Source organism: Somniosus microcephalus, unplaced genomic scaffold (assembly GCF_052327205.1).
Source record: "Somniosus microcephalus isolate GS21.2 unplaced genomic scaffold, FLI_Smic_1.0 unresolved_chr7, whole genome shotgun sequence".
Taxonomy (NCBI): Eukaryota; Metazoa; Chordata; class Chondrichthyes; order Squaliformes; family Somniosidae; genus Somniosus; species Somniosus microcephalus.
Window position 1 is genome coordinate 6,538,181 of NW_028225185.1, and position 16,395 is coordinate 6,554,575.

The 16,395-nt window shown below is 60.5% G+C and overlaps 1 protein-coding gene across 2 annotated transcripts in view; it reads left to right on the forward strand.

Moving 5' to 3' along the window:
* LOC147086434 (semaphorin-4B-like) overlaps positions 1 to 16,395 on the forward strand; it is a 225,931-nt gene that overhangs the window by 601 nt on the left and 208,935 nt on the right. The window lies entirely within an intron of this gene.

The window sequence follows — 16,395 nt, forward strand, 5'->3', positions numbered from 1 at the left end:
AGGGGCGTGGCCTAGGGCTGTGATTGACAGGGTGAGGGGCGTGGCCTAGGGCTATGATTGACAGGCAGGCTGGGAGGGGCGGGGCCTAGGGCTATGATTGACAGGGTGAGGGGCGTGGCCTAGGGCTGTGAGTGGCAGGTAGGCCGGGAGGGGCGGGGCCTAGGGCTGTGATTGACAGTTAGGCCGGGAGGGGTGGGGCCTAGGGCTGTGATTGACAGGGTGGGGGGCGGGGCCATGGGCTGTGATTGACAGGTCGGCCGGGAGAGGCGCGGCCTAGGGCTGTGATTGACAGGTAGGCCGGGAGGGGCGGGGCCATGGGCTGTGATTGACAGGGTGAGGGGCGGGGCCGGGGGCTGTGATTGACAGGGTGAGGGGCGCGGCCTAGGGCTGTGATTGACAGGTAGGCTGGGAGGGGCGGGGCCATGGGCTGTGATTGAGAGGGTGAAGGGCGGGGCCATGGGCTGTGATTGACAGGTCGGCCGGGAGAGGCGCGGCCTAGGGCTGTGATTGACAGGTAGACCGGGAGGGGCGGGGTCATGGGCTGTGATTGACAGGGTGAGGGGCGGGGCCATGGGCTGTGATTGACAGGTCGGCCGGGAGAGGCGCGGCCTAGGGCTGTGATTGACAGGTAGGCCGGGAGGGGCGGGGCCATGGGCTGTGATTGACAGGGTGAGGGGCGGGGCCGGGGGCTGTGATTGACAGGGTGAGGGGCGCGGCCTAGGGCTGTGATTGACAGGTAGGCCGGGAGGGGTGGGGCCTAGGGCTGTGATTGACGGTGAGGGGCGGGGCCATGGGCTGTGATTGACAGGTCGGCCGGGAGAGGCGCAGCCTAGGGCTGTGATTGACAGGTAGGCCAGGAGGGGCGGGGCCATGGGCTGTGATTGACAGGGTGAGGGGCGGGGCCATGGGCTGTGATTGACAGGGTGAGGGGCGGGGCCATGGGCTGTGATTGACAGGGTGAGGGGCGCGGCCTAGGGCTGTGATTGACAGGTAGGCCGGGAGGGGCGGGGCCATGGGCTGTGATTGACAGGTAGGCTGGGAGGGGCGGGGCCATGGGCTGTGAGTGACAGGTAGGCCGGGAGGGGTGGGGCCTAGGGCTGTGATTGACAGGGTGAGGGGCGCGGCCTAGGGCTGTGATTGGCAGGAAGGCCGGGAGAGGCGGGGCCTAGGGCTCTGATTGACAGGGTGAGGGGCGCGGCCTAGGGCTGTGACTGGCAGGTAGGCCGGGAGAGGCGGGGCCTAGGGCTGTGATTGACAGGTAGGCTGGGAGGGGCGGGGCCGGGCCATGGGCTCTGATTGACAGGGTGAGGGGCGGGGCCGGGCCATGGGCTCTGATTGACAGGGTGAGGGGCGGGGCCATGGGGTGTGATTGATAGGTCGGCCGGGAGAGGCGGGGCCATGGGCTGTGATTGACGGTGAGGGGCGGGGCCATGGGCTGTGATTGACAGAGTGAGGGGGCGGGGCCTAGGGCTGTGATTGGCAGGGTGAGGGGCGGGGCCTAAGGCTGTGATTGACAGGGCGAGGGGCGGGGCCTAGGGCTGTGATTGACAGGGCGAGGGGTGGGGCCTAGGGCTGTGATTGACAGGGTGAGGGGCGGGGCCATGGGCTGTGATTGACAGGGTGAGGGGCGGGGCCATGGGCTGTGATTGACAGGGTGAGGGGCGCGGCCTAGGGCTGTGATTGGCAGGTAGGCCGGGAGGGGCGGGGCCTAGGGCTGTGATTGACAGGGTGAGGGGCGTGGCCTAGGGCTGTGATTGACAGGGTGAGGGGCGTGGCCTAGGGCTATGATTGACAGGCAGGCTGGGAGGGGCGGGGCCTAGGGCTATGATTGACAGGGTGAGGGGCGTGGCCTAGGGCTGTGAGTGGCAGGTAGGCCGGGAGGGGCGGGGCCTAGGGCTGTGATTGACAGGGTGGGGGGCGGGGCCATGGGCTGTGATTGACAGGTCGGCCGGGAGAGGCGCGGCCTAGGGCTGTGATTGACAGGTAGGCCGGGAGGGGCGGGGCCATGGGCTGTGATTGACAGGGTGAGGGGCGGGGCCGGGGGCTGTGATTGACAGGGTGAGGGGCGCGGCCTAGGGCTGTGATTGACAGGTAGGCTGGGAGGGGCGGGGCCATGGGCTGTGATTGAGAGGGTGAAGGGCGGGGCCATGGGCTGTGATTGACAGGTCGGCCGGGAGAGGCGCGGCCTAGGGCTGTGATTGACAGGTAGACCGGGAGGGGCGGGGTCATGGGCTGTGATTGACAGGGTGAGGGGCGGGGCCATGGGCTGTGATTGACAGGGTGAGGGGCGCGGCCTAGGGCTGTGATTGACAGGTAGGCTGGGGGGGCGGGGCCATGGGCTGTGATTGACAGGGTGAGGAGCGCGGCCTAGGGCTGTGATTGACAGGGTGAGGGGCGCGGCCTAGGGCTGTGATTGACAGGTAGGCCGGGAGGGGCGGGGCCATGGGCTGTGATTGACAGGTAGGCTGGGAGGGGTGGGGCCTAGGGCTGTGATTGACAGGGTGAGGGGCGGGGCCATGGGCTGTGATTGACAGGTCGGCCGGGAGAGGCACGGCCTAGGGCTGTGATTGACAGGTACGCCGGGAGGGGCGGGGCCATGGGCTGTGATTGACGGTGAGGGGCGGGGCCATGGGCTGTGATTGACAGGGTGAGCGGCGCGGCCTAGGGCTGTGATTGACAGGTAGGCTGGGGGGGCGGGGCCATGGGCTGTGATTGACGGTGAGGGGCGCGGCCTAGGGCTGTGATTGACAGGGTGAGGGGCGCGGCCTAGGGCTGTGATTGACAGGTAGGCCGGGAGGGGCGGGGCCATGGGCTGTGATTGACAGGGTGAGCGGCGCGGCCTAGGGCTATGATTGACAGGTAGGCTGGGAGGGGCGGGGCCATGGGCTGTGATTGGCAGGTAGGCCGGGAGGGGTGGGGCCATGGGCTGTGGTTGACAGGTAGGCCGGGAGGGGTGGGGCTTAGGGCTGTGATTGACAGGGTGAGGGGCGGGGCCATGGGCTGTGATTGACAGGTCGGCCGGGAGAGGCGCAGCCTAGGGCTGTGATTGACAGGTAGGCCAGGAGGGGCGGGGCCATGGGCTGTGATTGACAGGGTGAGGGGCGGGGCCATGGGCTGTGATTGACAGGGTGAGGGGCGGGGCCATGGGCTGTGATTGACAGGGTGAGGGGCGTGGCCTAGGGCTGTGATTGACAGGTAGGCCGGGAGGGGCGGGGCCATGGGCTGTGATTGACAGGTAGGCTGGGAGGGGCGGGGCCATGGGCTGTGAGTGACAGGTAGGCCGGGAGGGGTGGGGCCTAGGGCTGTGATTGACAGGGTGAGGGGCGCGGCCTAGGGCTGTGATTGGCAGGAAGGCCGGGAGAGGCGGGGCCTAGGGCTCTGATTGACAGGGTGAGGGGCGCGGCCTAGGGCTGTGACTGGCAGGTAGGCCGGGAGAGGCGGGGCCTAGGGCTGTGATTGACAGGTAGGCTGGGAGGGGCGGGGCCGGGCCATGGGCTCTGATTGACAGGGTGAGGGGCGGGGCCATGGGGTGTGATTGATAGGTCGGCCGGGAGAGGCGGGGCCATGGGCTGTGATTGACGGTGAGGGGCGGGGCCATGGGCTGTGATTGACAGAGTGAGGGGGCGGGGCCTAGGGCTGTGATTGGCAGGGTGAGGGGCGGGGCCTAGGGCTGTGATTGACAGGGCGAGGGGCGGGGCCTAGGGCTGTGATTGACAGGGCGAGGGGTGGGGCCTAGGGCTGTGATTGACAGGCAGGGAGGGGTGGGTGGGGCCTAGGGCTGTGATTGACAGTCAGGGAGGGAGGGGGCGGGGCCTAGGGCTGTGATTGACAGTCAGGGAGAGAGGGGGCGGGGCCTAGGGCTGTGATTGACAGTCAGGGATGGAGGGGTGGGGCCTAGGTCTGTGATTGACAGGCAGAGAGGGAGGGGGCGGGGCCTAGGGCTGTGATTGACAGTCAGGGAGAGAGGGGGCGGGGCCTAGGGCTGTGATAGACGGTGAGGGAGGGGGCGGGGCCTAGTGCTGTGATTGACAGCGAGGGGGCGGGGCCTAGGGCTGTGATTGACAGGAAGGGAGAGAGGGGGTGGGGCCTAGGGCTGTGATTGACAGGGAGGGAAAGAGGGGGTGGGGCCTAGGGCTGTGATTGACGGTCAGGGAGAGAGGGGGCGGGGCCTAGGGCTGTGATTGACGGTCAGGGAGGGGGCGGGGCCTAGGGCTGTGATTGACGGTCAGGGAGAGAGGGGGCGGGGCCTAGGGCTGTGATTGACAGCCAGGGAGAGGGGCGGGGCCTAGGGCTGTGATTGACAGTCAGGGAGGGAGTGGGTGGGGCCTAGGGCTGTGATTGACGGTCAGGGAGAGAGGGGCGGGGCCTAGGGCTGTGATTGACAGTCAGGGAGAGAGGGGGTGGGGCCTAGGGCTGTGATTGACAGTCAGGGAGAGAGGGGGTGGGGCCAAAGGCTGTGATTGACAATCATGGAGAGAGGGGGCGGGGCCTAGGGCTGTGATTGACAGTCAGAGAGAGAGGGGGCGGGGCCTAGGGCTGTGATTGACAGTCAGGGAGAGAGGGGGCGGGGCCTAGGGCTGTGATTGACAGTCAGGGAGGGGTGGGGCCTAGGGCTGTGATTGACAGACAGTGAGAGAGGGGGCGGGGCCTAGGGCTGTGATTGACAGCCAGGGAGAGAGGGGTGGGGCCTAGGGCTGTGATTGACAGACAGGGAGAGTGGGGGTGGGGCCTAGGGCTGTGATTGACAGTCAGTCAGGGAGGGAGGGGCGGGGCCTAGGGCTGTGATTGACAGACAGGGAGAGAGGGGGTGGGGCCTAGGGCTGTGATTGACAGGGAGAGAGGGGCGGGGCCTAGGGCTGTGATTGACAGGGAGAGAGGGGCGGGGCCTAGGGCTGTGATTAACAGTCAGGGAGAGAGGGGGCGGGGCCTAGGGCTGTGATTGACAGTCAGGGAGAGAGGGGGCGGGGCCTAGGGCTGTGATTGACAGTCAGGGAGAGAGGGGGCGGGGCCATGGGCTGTGATTGACAGGGAGAGAGGGGCGGGGCCTAGGGCTGTGATTGACAGTCAGGGAGAGAGGGGGCGGGGCCATGGGCTGTGATTGACAGGGAGGGAGAGAGGGGGCGGGCCTAGGGCTGTGATTGACTGGGAGGGGCGGGGCCATGGGCTGTGATTGACAGCGAGGGAGAGAGGGGGCGGGGCCTAGGGCTGTGATTGACTGGGAGGGGCGGGGCCATGGGCTGTGATTGACAGCGAGGGAGGGGGCGGGGCCCAGGGCTGTGATTGACAGGGAGGGAGGGAGGGGGTGGGGCCTAGGGCTGTGATTGACTGGGAGGGAGGGGCGGGGCCATGGGCTGTGATTGACAGGGAGGGAGAGGGGTGGAGCCATGGGCTGTGCTTGACTGGGAGGGGGCGGGGCCATGGGCTGTGATTGACAGGGAGGGAGAGGGGTGGAGCCATGGGCTGTGCTTGACAGGGAGGGGTGGGGCCGAGGGCTGTGATTGACTGGGAGGGAGGGGTGGGGCCGAGGGCTGTGATTGACAGAGAGGGAGGGGTGGGGCCTAGGGCTGTGATTGACACGCAAAGGGGCGGGGCCTATGGCTGTGACTGACAGACAGGGAGAGGGGTGGAGCCATGGGCTGTGATTGACAGGGCGGGAGGGGTGGGGCCTAGGGCTGTGATTGACAGACAGGGAGAGAGGGGGCGGGTCCTACATTACAACAGTGACCACACTTCAAAAAAAGCTCTTACTTGGCTGTGAAGCGCTTTGAGACGTCCTGAGGTAGGGAAAGGCGCAGGAGAAATGCGAGTCTTTTGTTCTTTATTATTTTAATGTATAGATTGATTGCATATTATAAGGTCTGTATTCACTAGAGTTTAGAAGAATGAGAGGGGATCTCATTGAAACGTATAAAATTCTGACAGGGCTAGACAGACTGGATGCAGGGAGGATGTTTCCCCTGGCTGGGGGGGTCTAGAACGAGGGGTCACAGTCTCAGGATACGGGGTAGGACATTTAGGACTGAGATGAGGAGAAATGTCTTCACTCAGAAGGTGGTGAACCTGTGGAATTCTCTACCACAGAAGGCTGTGGAGGCCAAGTCACTGAATATATTTAAGGAGGAGATCGATAGATTTCTAGACACAAAAGGCATCAAGGGGTATGGGGAGAGAGCGGGAATATGGAATTGAGATAGAGGATCAGCCATGATCATATTGAATGGCGGAGCGGGCTGGAGGGGCCGAATGGCCGACTCCTGCTCCTTTGTTTCTATGTTTCGGTGTCTATAATGTGGATTGGTGGCTGGGCCTGGCCATTGCAGTGCTCAAGATGGAAGATGTGGGCTGGTGTCCTTTTGGGAAGGCTTCTCGTTGTCTCTGTTTGAGAGCCGGTGGGCAAAGCCCGGTTGTGGAAGCACGTCATGGTGGCATGTATTTAACAGAGGAGGTGACGTTTTGGTTGGCTTGCCTATGGAAGCGAATGTTGCAGTGACCACAATGAAACAGCATTGGGAAGGAGCCACGTTGGAAGGGGTAAGATGCCGTATAGGTCTTGTTTATCGGTGTAGAATTTGAACCCAAGTCTTTGACATCCAGGACGGTGCAGTCCCGAGATTTACTTTCATTACTGAATCAATAATGTATTAGACATCTTTTCTTCAGAAAGGAGAGAGGGGGTGGAAATTTCAGGCATTGTGAGGTCTGTAATGTGACTTGGAGGTGCGATTAGGATGTTGTCAGCTTGTGAGAGTTTTATTGTATTCTCGCGGAGTGTGCTTATCGCTATCGGCTCCTCTGTCTGTTGTGGTGAATGTTGCTTTGTCTTATTTGGGAGCTGACATTGACACTCAGAGTCATAGGGCAGGATTTCCATTGGGCCGTGTGGGGGGTTAAATTCCCGAAATCGGGGGGGGGGCACAAACCCATCCCGCCCCCAACCCGCCTCCATGCCAGTTTCAAAGGAGGCGGATACCCACCCTGTGCTGGGAGCCGCCTCCCCGAGGCAGGAAGAGGATTAGTGCCAATTAACTGCCTGTTAACAGTGGGTAGCACTCTCTCCTCTGAGTCAGAAGGTTGTGGGTTAAAGTCCCACTCCAGAGACTTGAGCACAAAAATCTAGGCTGCAACTCCTGTGCACTGCTGAGGGAGCGCCGCACTGTCAGAGGGGCAGTACTGAGGGAGCGCCGCACTGTCAGAGGGGCAGTACTGAGAGAGCGCCGCACTGTCGGAGGGGCAGTACTGAGGGAGCGCCGCACTGTCAGAGGGGCAGTACTGAGGGAGCGCCGCACTGTCAGAGGGGCAGTACTGAGGGAGCAGCGCACTGTCGGAGGGGCAGTACTGAGGGAGCGCCGCGCTGTCGGAGGGGCAGTACTGAGGGAGCGCCACACTGTCGGAGGGGCAGTACTGAGGGAGCGCCGCACTGTCGGAGGGGCAGTACTGAGGGAGCGCCGCGCTGTCGGAGGGGCAGTACTGAGGGAGCGCCGCGCTGTCGGAGGGGCAGTACTGAGGGAGCACCGCACTCTCGGAGGGGCAGTACTGAGGGAGCGCTGCACTGTCGGAGGGGCTGTACTGAGGGAGCGCCGCACTGTCGGAGGGGCGGTACTGAGGGAGTGCCGCACTGTGGGAGGGGCAGTACTGAGGGAGCGCCGCACTGTCGGAGGGATTGGCCATTTAGGACTGAGATGAGGAGGAATTTCTCCACTCAGAGGGTGGTGAATCTTTGGAATTCTCTGCCCCAGAGGGCTGTGCATGTTCAGTCGTTGAGTATATTCAAGATAGCGATCGATAGATTTTTGGACTCTCGGGGAATCGAGGGATAGGGGGATCGGGCGGGAAAGTGGAGTTGAGGTCGAAGATCAGCCGTGATCTTATTGAATGGCCGACTCCTGCTCCTAATTCTTGTGTTCTTGTATATCAGCACCCGTGGAACCCGTATCCCAGCGAAAGTCAGCGCCCATGGAGAAAGTGAAAGCACATGCTACCCGATATATCCCGTATAAACACACACACACACACACACACAGATACACAAACGATTGAACAAAAGGCAGGCACTTTAACATTCAGTTCTTTATTTAAACATTCATTTCTGTTGGACCAGATATTCTGATTTTAAACAGTCACGGTGCTAATACACTTAATTAAACAAAATTAAACTGATTTAAAAAATAAATCCACAGTCCCTACTTGGACCTGGAGCGTAACATCCATCACACTGCAAAGCGACTTAAATGGGAAATGCAATTTTTAAAATACCCTGGCCCCACAGGTCGCACAACAGACAGGCCAACGCCACTGCTTTAAGTGTTAAGTGAATCTTTTTTGCCTGCGTGATGTTAAAAGGTTTAACGCTGGTGGCGGCACTATCATGGGAACTTGCAGGGAGGGGGAGCTGGAACTTGGCGAGCACCGATCGGAGTGTGTCTTTCTCATGCGATAGGCAGCTCCTTCCCTCGGCTCCAGCCTTTTACTGGGATGTTGTATTCGAGCGGGCTCTTCGACCATGAGGGGCATCGCACCCGCGAACGATCCCGCCTCCCCCTGCCCAGCGTTTTGTCGAATTTTGTCCGAATACGCTCCTGCGTTGAGCGCCTTGAGACGTGATCGGCATTATACAGATGCAAGTTGCCGGAATGGTCCGCTGTTGGGCCCCTTAACGCCTTCCGAAACGGCCGAGCCGTCCACTCCACCGGACGGAAATGGGCAGTAGATTTTTTATTTTATTTAAAAAGTCGACTCTCTGGCAGCAGCCGGCTGTTTGTAGAAATAAGGCGATCACACCACGTTCAGCAGCACATGGCCATGCAGGCACACTCTGTCCTCGGAAGGTACGAAAGTATTTAAATCCTTAACTCGCCGTCTTTCAAAAGAAATCGCACTCTGGATCCTGGAAGTGCACGATAAATGCACGTCGCGTCCTAAAATCATGCACACACACGCCTAAACTTATGACACGTTGGAAATAAACCGAAATACCCAAGTAAATTTGTTTGGTCACTTGCTTTCCTGACTCCCTGCTTAGAGAGGCATGCGATGCCAGCTCCAAAGGCTGAATTTCTTGTCTGCGCTTGGAGTGGCAGTGCAGTTTTCAGTCGAGCCAGCAAATCTCCAGTTGCTCCCCTCCCTGGCTTGTGCCAGTCCTGTGCCCGCCGCTTTAGCGAGCGGCACTGTGCAGTGTTGCGACATCCCGATTTAGAATCACAGCCTAGAGTGGCAGTGCCGACCAATGCTCTGGGTGCGCTCGGTTCCCGCGGTAGCGAGAGACGGGAGGCCTCTGCGTCCCCTCCTCCCCACCCCCGCCCCGAAACAAAGTCCGTTCAAAATAGGAACAGCGAGCCCCCTCGAGCCTGCTCTGCCATTCAGTGAGATCATGGCTGATCTGCGACCTAACTCCATCTACCCGCCTTTGCCCCGTATCCCTTGCTACCATTAGTTAGCAGAAACCAACAATCTCTGATGTAAAATTAACAATTGACCCAGCATCAATTGCCGATTGCGGAAGAGAGTTCCAAACTTCTACCACCCTTTGTGTGTAGAAGTGTTTCCTAACTTCACTCCTGAAAGGTCTGGCTCTAATTTTTAGACTCTGCCCCCTAGTCCTAGACTCCACAAACCAGCGGAAATAGTTTCTCTCTCTCCACCCCTATCGGTTCCCCTTAATATCCTAAAAACTTCGAGCAGATCGCCTTCCTTCATGGGAAGACCTCCATTCAGTCCCTAACTGCTGCCAGACACGTGCCCCTGAATGGCTCCGCTCCCCAGGCGAGTCGTGCGGACCAGGAAGATCCCAGGCTCCCATCCCCGCCTGTTGCCGGGGGAGTTGATGTCCGCCCGGAGGCGTCTCCGCTGGGGCTCGTCCATCCTGGGCCCCCAAACAAAGCTCGGACAAACAAGAGAAAAGAATGACAGCAAGGGATGAGAGGGAGTGTCCTATGAGGAGAGATTGTGTAGAATGGGTCGATACTCTCTGGAGTTTAGAAGAATGAGAGGTGATCTCATTGAAACATACAAGATTCTGAGGGGGATTGACAGGGTAGATGCTGAGAGGCTGTTTCCCCCTGGCTGGAGAGTCTAGAACCAGGGGTCACAGTCTCAGGATAAGGGGTCGGCCATTGAGGACTGAGATGAGGAGGAATTTCTTCACTCAGAGGGCGGTGAATCTTTGGAATTCTCTGCCCCAGAGGGCTGTGGAGGCTCAGTCGTTGGGTATATTCAAGGCTGAGATCGATAGATTTTTGGACTCTCGGGGAATCGAGGGATATGGGGATCGGGCGGGAAAGTGAAGTTGAGGCCGATGATCAGTCATGATCTCATTGAATGGTGGAGCAGGCTCGAGGGGCCGAATGGCCGACTCCTGCTCCTAATTCTTATGTTCTAAGGGGACAATCTGATGGTCAATCTCACACGAGCACCATCGGGGCAAGCTTTAATACCTGACTCAGCGTTCCCTGCACAATACGGTTTGGTTACTGTGGGCCAGAGCGGCAGGAGGAATCAGCGAGCGCCAAGAGTTTGTGGCGGTTTCTGAGTTACTTTACATTTCCTGCCCAGGCGATCGCCACCAGATCCTGTGTGCGCCGGGACCAATCTCCCCACGGGTGAGGAACACACCTCTCTGCGTCTGGGAGACTCCTCTCTTTTTAAAACTTTCCCCCCCGCCGCCTAGTCTTTCTCCCCTCCTGATGATGTTGGTTGATGCCCGGGTAGTTTCATGGGCCACAGTCTGGTGCCTCACCCAAGGAGCCAGGTGTCCATATCTGGAGGGTATCACGTACAACCTTGATCCTTTCCTTACTCAGACACTCACATTACAGCAGGAATAAGCCCCTCCCTATCTCTGTAACCTCCTCCAGCCCTACACCCCTCCCCGTCTCTGTAACCCCCTCCAGCCCTACACCCCTCCCCGTCTCTGTAACCCCTTCCAGCCCCTACACCCCTCCCTATCTCTGTAACCTCCTCCAGCCCCTACACCCCTCCCTATCTCTGTAACCCACTCCAGCCCCTACACCCCTCCCTATCTCTGTAACCCCCTCCAGCCCCTACACCCCTCCCTATCTCTGTAACCCCCTCCAGCCCTACACCCCTCCCTATCTCTGTAACCTCCTCCAGCCCCTACACCGCTCCCCGTCTCTGTAACCCCCTCCAGCCCCTACACCCCTCCCTATCTCTGTAACCCCCTCCAGCCCTACACCCCTCCCCATCTCTGTAACCCCCTCCAGCCCCTACACTCCTCCCTATCTCTGTAACCCCCTCCAGCCCTACACCGCTCCCGTCTCTGTAACCCCCTCCAGCCCCTACACCCCTCCCTATCTCTGTAACCCCCTCCAGCCCTACACCCCTCCCATCTCTGTAACCTCCTCCAGCCCCTACACCCCTCCCTATCTCTGTAACCTCCTCCAGCCCTACACCCCTCCCCATCTCTGTAACCTCCTCCAGCCCTACACCACCCCCCGTCTCTGTAACCCCCTCCAGCCCCTACACCCCTCCCTATCTCTGTAACCCCCTCCAGCCCTACACCCCTCCCCGTCTCTGTAACCTCCTCCAGCCCCAACACCCCTCCCTATCTCTGTAACCCCCTCCAGCCCTACACCCCTCCCCGTCTCTGTAACCTCCTCCAGCCCCTACACCCCTCCCTATCTCTGTAACCTCCTCCAGCCCTACACCCCTCCCTATCTCTGTAACCTCCTCCAGCCCTACACCCCTCCCCGTCTCTGTAACCCCCTCCAGCCCCTACACCCCTCCCTATCTCTGTAACCTCCTCCAGCCCTACACCCCTCCCCGTCTCTGTAACCCCCTCCAGCCCCTACACCCCTCCCTATCTCTGTAACCCCCTCCAGCCCTACACCCTCCCCGTCTCTGTAACCTCCTCCAGCCCCTACACCCCTCCCTATCTCTGTAACCTCCTCCAGCCCTACACCCCTCCCTATCTCTGTAACCTCCTCCAGCCCTACACCCCTCCCCGTCTCTGTAACCCCCTCCAGCCCCTACACCCCTCCCTATCACTGTAACCCCCTCCAGCCCTACACCCCTCCCTATCTCTGTAACCTCCTCCAGCCCCTACACCCCTCCCTATCTCTGTAACCTCCTCCAGCCCTACACCCCTCCCCGTCTCTGTAACCCCCTCCAGCCCCTACACCCCTCCCTATCTCTGTAACCTCCTCCAGCCCTACACCCCTCCCCGTCTCTGTAACCTCCTCCAGCCCCTACACCCCTCCCCGTCTCTGTAACCCCTCCAGCCCCTACACCCCTCCCCGTCTCTGTAACCCCCTCCAGCCCCTACACCCCTCCCCGTCTCTGTAACCCCCTCCAGCCCCTACACCCTCCCTATCTCTGTAACCCCCTCCAGCCCTACGCCCCTCCCTATCTCTGTAACCCCCTCCAGCCCCTACACCCCTCCCCATCTCTGTAACCCCCTCCAGCCCTACACCCCTCCCCGTCTCTGTAACCCCCTCCAGCCATACACCCCTCCTATCTCTGTAACCCCCTCCAGCCCCTACACCCCTCCCCGTCTCTGTAACCCCCTCCAGCCCTACACCCCTGCCTATCTCTGTAACCTCCTCCAGCCCCTACACCCCTCCCTATCTCTGTAACCTCCTCCAGCCCCTACACCCCTCCCTATCTCTGTAACCTCCTCCAGCCCCTACACCCCTCCCTATCTCTGTAACCCCCTACACCCCTCCCTATCTCTGTAACCCCCTCCAGCCCTACACCCCTCCCTATCTCTGTAACCTCCTCCAGCCCCTACACCCCTCCCTATCTCTGTAACCCCCTCCAGCCCTACACCCCTCCCTTTCTCTGTAACCCCCTCCAGCCCTACACCCCTCCCTATCTCTGTAACCCCCTCCAGCCCCTACACCCCTCCCCGTCTCTGTAACCCCCTCCAGCCCTACACCCCTCCCTATCTCTGTAACCCCCTCCAGCCCTACACCCCTCCCCATCTCTGTAACCTCCTCCAGCCCCTACACCCCTCCCCATCTCTGTAACCCCCTCCAGCCCCTACACCCCTCCCTATCTCTGTAACCCCCTCCAGCCCCTACACCCCTCCCCATCTCTGTAACCCCCTCCAGCCCCTACACCCCTCCCTATCTCTGTAACCCCCTCCAGCCCTACACCCCTCCCTATCTCTGTAACCCCCTCCAGCCCCTACACCCCTCCCTATCTCTGTAACCCCCTCCAGCCCTACACCCCTCCCTATCTCTGTAACCCCCTCCAGCCCTACACCCCTCCCTATCTCTGTAACCCCCTCCAGCCCTACACCCCTCCCTATCTCTGTAACCCCCTCCAGCCCCTACACCCCTCCCTATCTCTGTAACCCCCTCCAGCCCTACACCCCTCCCTATCTCTGTAACCCACTCCAGCCCTACACCCCTCCCTATCTCTGTAACCCCCTCCAGCCCTGCACCCCTCCCTATCTCTGTAACCCCCTCCAGCCCTACACCCCTCCCTATCTCTGTAACCCACTCCAGCCCTACACCCCTCCCTATCTCTGTAACCCCCTCCAGCCCTACACCCCTCCCTGTCTCTGTAACCCACTCCAGCCCTACACCCCTCCCATCTCTGTAACCTCCTCCAGCCCACACCCCTCCCCATCTCTGTAACCTCCTCCAGCTCCACACCCCTCCCTATCTCTGTAACCCCCTCCAGCCCACACCCCTCCCTATCTCTGTAACCCCCTCCAGCCCCTACACCCTTCCCTATCTCTGTAACCCCCTCCAGCCTACACCCCTCCCTATCTCTGTAACCTCCTCCAGCCCCACACCCCTCCCTATCTCTGTAACCCCCTTCTGCCCTACACCCCTCCCTATCTCTGTAACCCCTCCAGCCCTACACCCCTCCCTATCTCTGTAACCTCCTCCAGCCCCACACCCCTCCCTATCTCTGTAACCCCCTCCAGCCCTACACCCCTCCCTATCTCTGTAACCTCCTCCAGCCCTACACCCCTCCCTATCTCTGTAACCCCCTCCAGCCCTCCACCCTCCCTATCTCTGTAACCCCCTCCAGCCTACACCCCTCCCTATCTCTGTAACCCCCTCCAGCCCCTCTGTAACCCCTCCAGCCCCTACACCCCTCCCTATCTCTGTAACCCCCTCCAGCCCCTACACACCTCCCATCTCTGTAACCTCCTCCAGCCCTACACCCCTCCCTATCTCTGTAACCTCCTCCAGCCCCTACACACCTCCCCATCTCTGTAACCTCCTCCAGCCCTACACCCCTCCCTATCTCTGTAACCTCCTCCAGCCCCTACACCCCTCCCTATCTCTGTAACCTCCTCCAGCTCCTACACCCCTCCCTATCTCTGTAACCTCCTCCAGCCCCTACACACCTCCCCATCTCTGTAACCTCCTCCAGCCCTACACCCCTCCCCATCTCTGTAACCTCCTCCAGCCCTACACCCCTCCCTATCTCTGTAACCTCCTCCAGCCCTACACCCCTCCCCATCTCTGTAACCTCCTCCAGCTCCTACACCCCTCCCTATCTCTGTAACCTCCTCCAGCAATACACCCCTCCCTATCTCTGTAACCTCCTCCAGCCCTACACCCCTCCCTATCTCTGTAACCCCCTCCAGCCCCTACACCCCTCCCTATCTCTGTAACCTCCTCCAGCCCTACACCCCTCCCTATCTCTGTAACCTCCTCCAGCCCAACACCCCTCCCTATCTCTGTAACCTTCTCCAGCCCCTACACCCCTCCCTATCTCTGTAACCTCCTCCAGCCCCTACACCCCTCCCCATCTCTGTCACATCCTCCAGCCCCTACGCCCCTCCCTATCTCTGTAACCTCCTCCAGCCCTACACACCTCCCTATCTCTGTAACCTCCTCCAACCCGACACTCCTCCCCATCTCTGTAACCCCCTCCAGCCCCTACACCCCTCCCTATCTCTGTAACCTCCTCCAGCCCTACACCCCTCCCTATCTCTGTAACCTCCTTCAGCCCTACACCCCTCCCTATCTCTGTAACCCCCTCCAGCCCCTACACCCCTCCCTATCTCTGTAACCCCTCCAGCCCTACACCCCTCCCCATCTCTGTAACCTCCTCCAGCTCCACACCCCTCCCTATCTCTGTAACCCCCTCCAGCCCCACACCCCTCCCTATCTCTGTAACCCCCTCCAGCCCCTACACCCCTCCCTATCTCTGTAACCCCCTCCAGCCCTACACCCCTCCCTATCTCTGTAACCTCCTCAAGCCCACACCCCTCCCTATCTCTGTAACCCCCTTCTGCCCTACACCCCTCCCTATCTCTGTAACCCCCTCCAGCCCCACACCCCTCCCTATCTCTGTAACCCCCTTCTGCCCTACACCCCTCCCTATCTCTGTAACCTCCTCCAGCCCACACCCCTCCCTATCTCTGTAACCCCCTCCAGCCCTACACCCCTCCCTATCTCTGTAACCTCCTCCAGCCCTACACCCCTCCCTATCTCTGTAACCCCCTCCAGCCCTACACCCCTCCCTATCTCTGTAACCCCCTCCAGCCCTACACCCCTCCCTATCTCTGTAACCCCCTCCAGCCCCTACACCCCTCCCTATCTCTGTAACCCCCTCCAGCCCCTACACACCTCCCCATCTCTGTAACCTCCTCCAGCCCTACACCCCTCCCTATCTCTGTAACCTCCTCCAGCCCCTACACACCTCCCCATCTCTGTAACCTCCTCCAGCCCTACACCCCTCCCTATCTCTGTAACCTCCTCCAGCCCCTACACCCCTCCCTATCTCTGTAACCTCCTCCAGCTCCTACACCCCTCCCTATCTCTGTAACCTCCTCCAGCCCTACACACCTCCCCATCTCTGTAACCTCCTCCAGCCCCTACACCCCTCCCCATCTCTGTAACCTCCTCCAGCCCTACACCCCTCCCTATCTCTGTAACCTCCTCCAGCCCTACACCCCTCCCCATCTCTGTAACCTCCTCCAGCTCCTACACCCCTCCCTATCTCTGTAACCTCCTCCAGCAATACACCCCTCCCTATCTCTGTAACCTCCTCCAGCCCTACACCCCTCCCTATCTCTGTAACCCCCTCCAGCCCCTACACCCCTCCCTATCTCTGTAACCTCCTCCAGCCCTACACCCCTCCCTATCTCTGTAACCTCCTCCAGCCCAACACCCCTCCCTATCTCTGTAACCTTCTCCAGCCCCTACACCCCTCCCTATCTCTGTAACCTCCTCCAGCCCCTACACCCCTCCCCATCTCTGTCACATCCTCCAGCCCCTACGCCCCTCCCTATCTCTGTAACCTCCTCCAGCCCTACACACCTCCCTATCTCTGTAACCTCCTCCAACCCGACACTCCTCCCCATCTCTGTAACCCCCTCCAGCCCTACACCCCTCCCTATCTCTGTAACCTCCTCCAGCCCTACACCCCTCCCTATCTCTGTAACCTCCTTCAGCCCTACACCCCTCCCTA